Raw genomic sequence first — 7952 nt, 5'->3', positions numbered from 1 at the left:
TGGGCGCGGTGCAGCAGCTCCAGGTCCTCCCTGGGCTGGCCCCAGGGCTGGGGCAGCTCTGCAGGTGGGGTCTCAGCTGAGGGGCAGAGGGGCAGAATCCCCCCTCCCCTGCTGCCCACGCTGGGGCTCAGCCCAGGGCAGGGGGGTTTGGGCTCCCAGAGTTTGTTGCCGGATCCATGACTTTATTGCAGAAGTCTGGTTTCTTCTACATTGAAGTAATTGACTTTAAAAAGCTGAGGATGGTAAGAGCTGGCTCATTTTAACATCTTGTGGGTATGTTCTTGAAACTGGGGCAGCATCTTGGTCCCTTCAGGGCAGCCCTCAGTGCCTGGTGTGGAACACTGAGCAGGCAGCAATGGCAGAGAGCACCCACTCGATTCTGAAATGCTGTGGGGGTCACCCCTTCCCAAGAAGATGCTTGGGAAAGCTAAGGAGAGTCAGAGTGATCAATATATCCCTAAAAGCACCTACAGAGAACCTCTTAGAGGTTTCTACCTGGGAGAGCATTGCAGGAACTGCTTTCCATGGAAATGAGTTCATCTAGATGCTAAACAGTTTAGTGAGGGCTCCCTGCACATTCCTACATGGCAGCAGTGGAAAACGGAGAAAGATGAGGCTTTCTCTGAGTAGGTCTTATGGAAATGAAAGCATTTTCCATGGATTAAGGGCTCTGCAGATCCAGAACATATGTAATTTTCTCCAATACTCCTAGGAAAGAGACATTCAGCTGCGTTAAATTGTATGAAATGCTTCTGTGAAGCATTGCTTTGTGTTGTGTAACCTGAACAGAGGCCGAAGAGGCCTAGTCCTTGTGGAAATTCCCATTTGTTTCTTTTGTAAATACATAGTTTTGCTCCCTTTGTTGATTAAATTAGTAGGAATGGCACATTGGACTTTCAGGTGGAATGTGTTTTTCTCCTGGTTGTGTTTGACAGTGTGGCAGCGCAGTTTGAGCATATTTTTCACGATTTTTTAGCACCCGCAATATTTCACTTGGAAAAAACCCCTGACGTTGTTTGATGCATTAAGCATCTGTGTTAATCCACCTCCTGATTTTGAAAAATGGAAGGCAAACAGCAACACATCTCCTCTGTGGAATCGACAGAAGATTTTTAGGGATTTTTCCCTTAAAAACTGAAAAATATCACCACTTATATGGAACAAATAACCAAAATCAGCACATGACCAAGGAACAGAAAGGCATTCTTATGATTTCCTACAGATGCCTAAAAGACACCACATTTTTCCACAGAAGCTTGTTAGATGATCTATCTAGGTGAGAATTAAAGACAAATAGATGGCTGAGCTTCCTGCCTGTCGTTTTCAGGCATCACTTCTCTGAGTGGGATTTATGACCCCGGACTTGCTTGTACATGGAACTAAAAATGCTATTCAATATTTCGTTTGTATTATCGGGAAATACAGGGGAAAAAAAAATCAGCAGACTCTTCAAATAATTATCTGGGCTCAAGCAAAATGATGCCATATTATACACAGGATTTTAAAAAGATTGCTCTGTGTGATCAATGAAATGTTAAACCCCATGGCAGATTTATAGTAAAGAGGTGCCATTTCATTTTTTTTTAACAAGTTTAATAACTGAGATTGTTTTCTTGTTTTGTGATTGATTATTGTGTGAATCATCTGATGTTTTTAGTTGTGACTCATCTGACAAACTCCAAAGTCTGTTATATTTTTATCTCTTGATAAAATCAATAGTAAAGAATTATAATCTTGTGGACTCTAAATAGTGAAGTGAACATATTTCTTTTAATAACTTTTTTACTCCAATAAAGCCACAGTGGTTTTTTTCAGTAGCAGATAGATGTGACTACAGTGACAATCCGTGATTTATGGATAAAATTTTATAATTTTGCCATTATTTTTCTAGTCTATGCACAATTTATAGCTGTTTACTGAACTCAAGAGTGGTTGGTCTCTTGGATCGTGGCTGTTCATGTACAGATGTGAAAATGCCTTTGATTATGGCCTTGCATGGAGAGATATGCAGCTCCCAGCTCCTGGTGGCTGGAATAGCGTGGGGACACGGACAAAAATCACCAGGAACAATCTGAAATACTCGAGGCGCATGCTGGGCAAGATTGACTATCTTGAGCTGTGGGCATTAAATGAAGAAAGATCCTTGTGCTAGATAAGCATGACTGCCTGGTGTTCATCAGCACAGGAGGGTGAGCAGGGAGATTACAGGGACATCACTCTCCTTTGAATCTTCCTGGGCACAGCCAGGGCTATTCACAAACTGATGGTAGATGTGCCCCATACACACGGAAAGAATATTCCTAGCAGAAGTACATTCCGACAAATCAAATGTGATTTCTCTAGACAAAACAGGAAAATAGAAAAAAAAAATTGAAAAATTGTGAAGATGATCTATTTTTTCTTAGATTTTGGAAGAAATATGATCATGAATTGTACAGCATGTCCTGCACAAAATAACTGACATTCAGAATCGACATGATTATTACCAGCTATTTAGCTGTGCTATATCTTGTTGTCAGATGATGTGTGTACAAGCTGTGCATGCTCTCTAGTAAGATGCAGTGATTTTTTTTTAACTTGTTTTCTAACAAGATAAATTAATAAGCTATCAGTTGACTACATTAGAGGAATATATTTGGAGGTGTCATTCTGCTTGGCAGCCTGTGCAGACAGTGCCCTGCACATGGTGGAATCATAGAACCATGGAATTATGGAATATCCTGGGTTGGAAGGGACCCACAAGGATCATTAGTCCCTTTACTGCTGACTCAGATCCCACTGGCCATCCACAGAGCCCCCAAGTGGCTTCCTGAGGCTTCTCCCCAGCCTCTCCTTCCCAGCCTGTTCCTTGTTGTGTGTTCATACACATATACAGAAAAATGCATTGTTTTCTTTCAATGCACAGCATCAGAAATAAATGAGCCTCGAGTTCCTAACTAAATCATACCTTGTCTAAATGAGAAATTTAATTTTAGTATCTGCATTTCTAAAGAATTGTTAGCAAAAGACATTGATACATTAAAATGTTTATGAGGTTGGTCTGACTCACCCATGCAGGCCTTTTTCCCCTCTGGATTCTTTGTGCTGTAATTTTGGATACTAGGTTGAAGCTATAAATAGTATATAGTTGTGAATCTACATTGGTCAGCAGACCCTTTGTATACAGCATCTTTGAATTACTGTCTTTATAAATAACATTCTCTGTGATAATCCTCTTCAGCATGGTAAAAATCACCCAGCTGGGGCTTGATTCCTGCGTGGGCTGAGTGTGTAACTCAAAGCAACCACAAATGGCCCGATGCTTCTGAAGACCTCCCAGGCATGAGAGAGCCCCTCAGGACTCTCAGAAAAGCTGACCAGTCCAGTCTTGCCTGGTCTTCATTGCCTCACAGCAGAGCTGAGGAAATGGGATGATGGCCAGAATGCTGCTGTATTCACATCAGTTACTTACCACATCATAAAACTGAATAAAATAGGCTCAAAAGATTCAGAGGACTGTATGAGGGTAAGATGATCTCAAAGCTCAGTGACAGAAGTGTTTAAGTGTCCATACATTGCCAGACATCCTCAGATTTTATAAAACAAAGTGATGAGGGAAGCTCTCCCACCAAAGCCTTAATGCAAACAGACCCAGCTTTAAAAGGTCTCTGAACACTGGAAAAAAAGAAGCTTTTTTCTACTGCAGCCTAAATGAAATTGGACTCCATTCTGGTGACTCCTGTGGGCAGGAAGATGCTTGTTCTGTGGTCTGAGTGTGGATGCCTGGGTTTGCCTGACAAGAGGGATTTTCATCTCCATGGAATAGCTGTTCCACTTGAGGTAGGTGTTTCAAGCTGATGGTTTCTCGATGCAGCCAGTGCCCTTGCAAGAAGCTCCATGTGCACATCTGAAATTTAAAATTTCAGTCAAATCCCGTGTTTATGACTGTACTATTTCCATAGTTCAGTTTGTTTTTACTGTGATCCTCTTCCCACTTCAAAATTTCCTTTTCCCTCCAGGTTTCGACGCTTCAAGTCTAACCCCAGGAGAATGTTTGCATTGCTAACTTTGTGGAGATTCAGTATCAGTTCTTTTGTGTATATTTGTTTTAACCTCAGTGGTTTTGCCTTTGTTTTAACCTTTTTCAAGTAAACACATGTTGTTGTATTCTTATATTTCTACAAGAAAGACATTTGTTATTGGAAAAAATGGCTTTAGGTAGCAGCTGCTTGGAGCTGTTCATTATTTATTGTGTAAAAACCTTGCTTCCTCACCACAAGGAAAACACTTTTGTTAGTTATACTCTTTTTACACACTTATCTTCTCACTGGGCCGGCATTGTGGCTTTAATTAGTTTTCCCTTTTTTGGCATTATTAGGAACAAGGTTTTTTTCTCTCTGTCACTCCTGGCCACCTTTCATGTTTCCACATAGGAATCAAATTTTGCTTTGATTCATTAGCAAAATGACACTGAAATTGAAGGACATTTTGAACAAAAAACTTTGTTCTGACTATATGGAATATTCTTTCCTGTAAACCTCTGCTTCTCTCTCACTCTCCTGCTTCTTCCTGAGCTCCCAGCTCCAGCAGATAAGAATATGCTACTCATGTGCCTCTTAAATCTCTAATATTTTCCAGGTGAGAAGAAAAGTGAAGGAACTGCAGTTCTGTTAAAGCCAGCTGAGAGGGAAGAGTGTGTGTTGGAAAACCCAAGTGCAAACAGGGCTGGGGGGGGCCTGAAGAAAACAGGGTCAAAAGATGGAAAGAAGTGTCTTTCCTGCTCCCTGTGTAAATGTGCCCAAGCTGGTGAGCAAATGGGCTACTGATAAATTCATTTGAATTGCTAAAAGCTTTTGGGAGTTCAGTTCCTGAAGTTCACAGTTCAAGCTTTTCCGTGCACCACAATACAAATGTCCAAATTAAATTCCAACTTTCTTACCCTTATTTCATGAACTCAGTATTTCCTAGGACAATGATTCAATTAGCAGAAGTGCATGTACCCCTTCAGATGCTTAGAAAACAAAGCAGCCAGCTTATTTCCAACAAGAAATGGGTTAACTTACCCAGCAATAAGCATTATTTTTAAAAACTTCAGATTCTGTAAGTCCACAGTAGAAAATAAGCCTTTTTTTTTTAGGTGTTGCAGATTTGTTATCACAGATGTTCTTAACCTAAATATATGGATATGCAAAAACAAATACTGTTTAAAACATGTATAAACTTCCTTTATTTATGTCTGACACTGATTTCATTCTGACTCCAGGTTTCAAGCAGCTGGAAATGCTAACTCCAGGGCTCAGTGTGCTCCCCTGCTGCTCCCCATGCCTTCCTTGGCAGCAGGAGAGCTCAGCCTGGTTTTTGGGGGTGCATCTAACATTCTGTGAAGAGAGCTGGCAACTGTATGCAGAAAGATTTCCCAGCAGTGGATGTGACACTGCCCTCACTGAGTTTAGCTTGGTTCAACGTGCCATTCATAAAGTGACCACCAGCCCAGTGCTGTGGAGGTGAGGAGTCACCAACAGCAGCCGTGGTCTGCAAAGGCAGAAATTGGGAATGGCAAATCCTCTTTCCCTTTCTTTGTGTGTCCTGGGAATATCAAGGTGTGGCTTGGGCAGGCTGTGAACTCACCAGCACTGGCAGAAATCAGCGGGGCAGCTCTGCAGCCACTCCAGGCTGCCCTTCCTCCCTGCCCACGTCTCCTTTCTGTGGCCTGCTGTCACTCCTTGTGCAGTGCTCTCCCGGAGTGATGGCAGGGAAGTTTGGAACTGCCAGAACGAGAACTGCAGTGGCTGAAGGGAATATTCCAAATGTCACCATTTATCAGCATCACGGGCTGGTTTTGGTTTGACCACTTCTTTTCTGTGTCCAACAGAAAAAGTAGAGGTAGTGCTGCCTCATCTCCTCTGGCTGGCAGATGGCTGTAGGGAGGTTTTTAGTGTGAGGAAGTTGTCTTTGGGATACAGAGAGGCATCTCCAGCTAGTGGTCTGTCCCAGTTAGAGGGACTGTTTATTGACTTTAAAAGAACTTTTTCTGCAGACAGCCTCTTAGATACTCAATTTCCAAATGGCTTCAGGTAGGTGAAATTAATTCCGCAGTGGTTATTCAGGTAATCAGCCTTGGGACTTAGCCAGAGGGGCAAACACAGATTGCAGCAGGAGTTTTGCTTCAATTTTGTTTGCAGATAAGGACCATCTATCTATAGATCCTATGGGAAGATGAACAAATGAGAAAAATAATAGCAGAATCTGATTAGTTTATGCTGAGATTTCAATGCAGAAGGAAGGGAAGATACAAGGCTCTCTCCAGATCAGATGTTACTGCACTCATTTGTTAATGTGCGTCCTTGAATGGAATTAATGAAACCTTTCATTATAGATCAATATGCTCTTTGACTAGAGAATATTATGGGTACCTATTGTATATGCTTAATTAGATTGAAATTGCTTTCACATTTCCTTTATATTCAAAAAAAATCTGATCTCAGCAGTTTAAAAAAGGGAATTATAGAAGTTATCCCCTCCACCATGCTGCTAGAGTCAGCAAGAGAAGGGGAAGACGGAAAAACTCCTCAGCCAGGTCTCAGGTCTCAGCTTGGTAGCAATTTTGGCAGAGCTCACTAGTGCTGCAGTGTACCCATGACAAAAGCAACTGGTAATTCTTTCACCATCACCAGGAGATTGACAGGTGTCCATTAAAGGCAACAGGTTTGGACTGGGTCTATGTGATCAATTTTGAGACATACTTGCCTTTTTAAATTTCTGTCCAAAACCAATTTCTTGACAAAACTGTTCCAAATTAATGTGCACCACCCTCCTTCCTCACCCACATCCCCACAAAAACATTCTCAAGGGATCCTTTGCATGTTTCATTTCTCGATGGCCTTTATTGTTCCTTGAATTGTCTCTCAAAACCAAATCCTAAACCACCAGTCCCACAGCCCTATTGCTATCAAAATGAAGCCCTTTAGTACTTCAGTACTAATTAGTCTGCTGTGCTGTTACCTCATGCTTTCAGCTCAGTCCCTGGGATGTTTCCAGGTTTGTTCCTGGCTGTCCCAACCACAGCCCCTGCCCTGGTTTCTCACCCTGTTCAGCCACCCGGGTCCCCAGGTGTGGCCCTGGGGCTGTGTCCGTGCTCCAGTCACTGCCCCACATCCTCATGGCACACCCAGGCCTGTCCCTGGGCCTTTCTGAACTGAAATGTCAACTCCCAGCCACTCTCTGAGGCAATTTTTATCCTTAATTCTCCAAGCCCCAGCTTTGCAGCCAGAAGGCTCCTGCTGTTTGCCTGGGGCTGGCATGGGGCAGGATTGGGGTTGTTTAGCCTGGAGAAAGGGAGGCTCTCTCTCCTTAGAGCTCTCTACAATTCCCTGACAGGAGGTCACAGCCAGGTGAGGGTCAGACTCTGCTCCCAAGGAACAAGAAACAGGACAAGGGAAAATGGCCTCAGGCTGTACCAGGGGAGGTGTAGATCGGCTATCAGAGAAAATTTCTTCTCTGAAAGGGTTGTCAAGGGCCTGTCCAGGGAAGTGGTGACTCAACCACTCAAAGACATGTAGATGTGGCACTTGGGGACATGGTTTAGTGGTGGATTTGGCAGTGCTGGGAGAACGCTTGGACTTGATGATCTTACAGGGCTTTTCCAACCTAAACAATTCCGTGACTTAGTGTTCCACTGTGCTACGTTCAGCGTCCCCCGGCCTCCTAAGGATGCATTGTTTGTCAGCTTTCCTCCTTCCAAATTCCTTGTTTGTATAGTGGCAGCTTTTTTGCCAATTCTTTTTTTTTTTTTTTTTTCCTTTGCCTGGAGTTATTGGCAGAGCTAATTAACTACAGAATATAAAAGCCTTGCTCTCCAGGGCAGGGTGGTGTGGTCCCAGAGCAGCACCAGTGCTGCCTTGGGGCCTGGGGAATGAGCAGAGAGGGATGGGTTGCCCGAGGATGGGCAGAATATCTTCACAAAGAGGTACCAG

General features: G+C 43.1%; 1 long non-coding RNA gene across 1 annotated transcript in view; it reads left to right on the top strand.

Moving 5' to 3' along the window:
* The window catches only part of LOC108447244, a 28110-nt gene extending 20602 nt beyond the window's left edge, over positions 1–7508 (top strand). The window contains exons 2-3 of the long non-coding RNA XR_001862701.1: positions 3686–3819; positions 4618–7508. This is a non-coding gene — a long non-coding RNA (uncharacterized LOC108447244). The remainder of the gene's footprint in view (positions 1–3685; positions 3820–4617) is intronic.
* The last annotated feature ends 444 nt before the right edge of the window (positions 7509–7952 follow it).

Source organism: Corvus brachyrhynchos, unplaced genomic scaffold (assembly GCF_000691975.1).
Source record: "Corvus brachyrhynchos isolate BGI_N302 unplaced genomic scaffold, ASM69197v1 scaffold66, whole genome shotgun sequence".
Classification (NCBI taxonomy): domain Eukaryota; kingdom Metazoa; phylum Chordata; class Aves; order Passeriformes; family Corvidae; genus Corvus; species Corvus brachyrhynchos.
The sequence above is the reverse complement of the archived record's forward strand: the minus strand, read 5'-3'. Positions and strand labels throughout refer to the sequence as shown.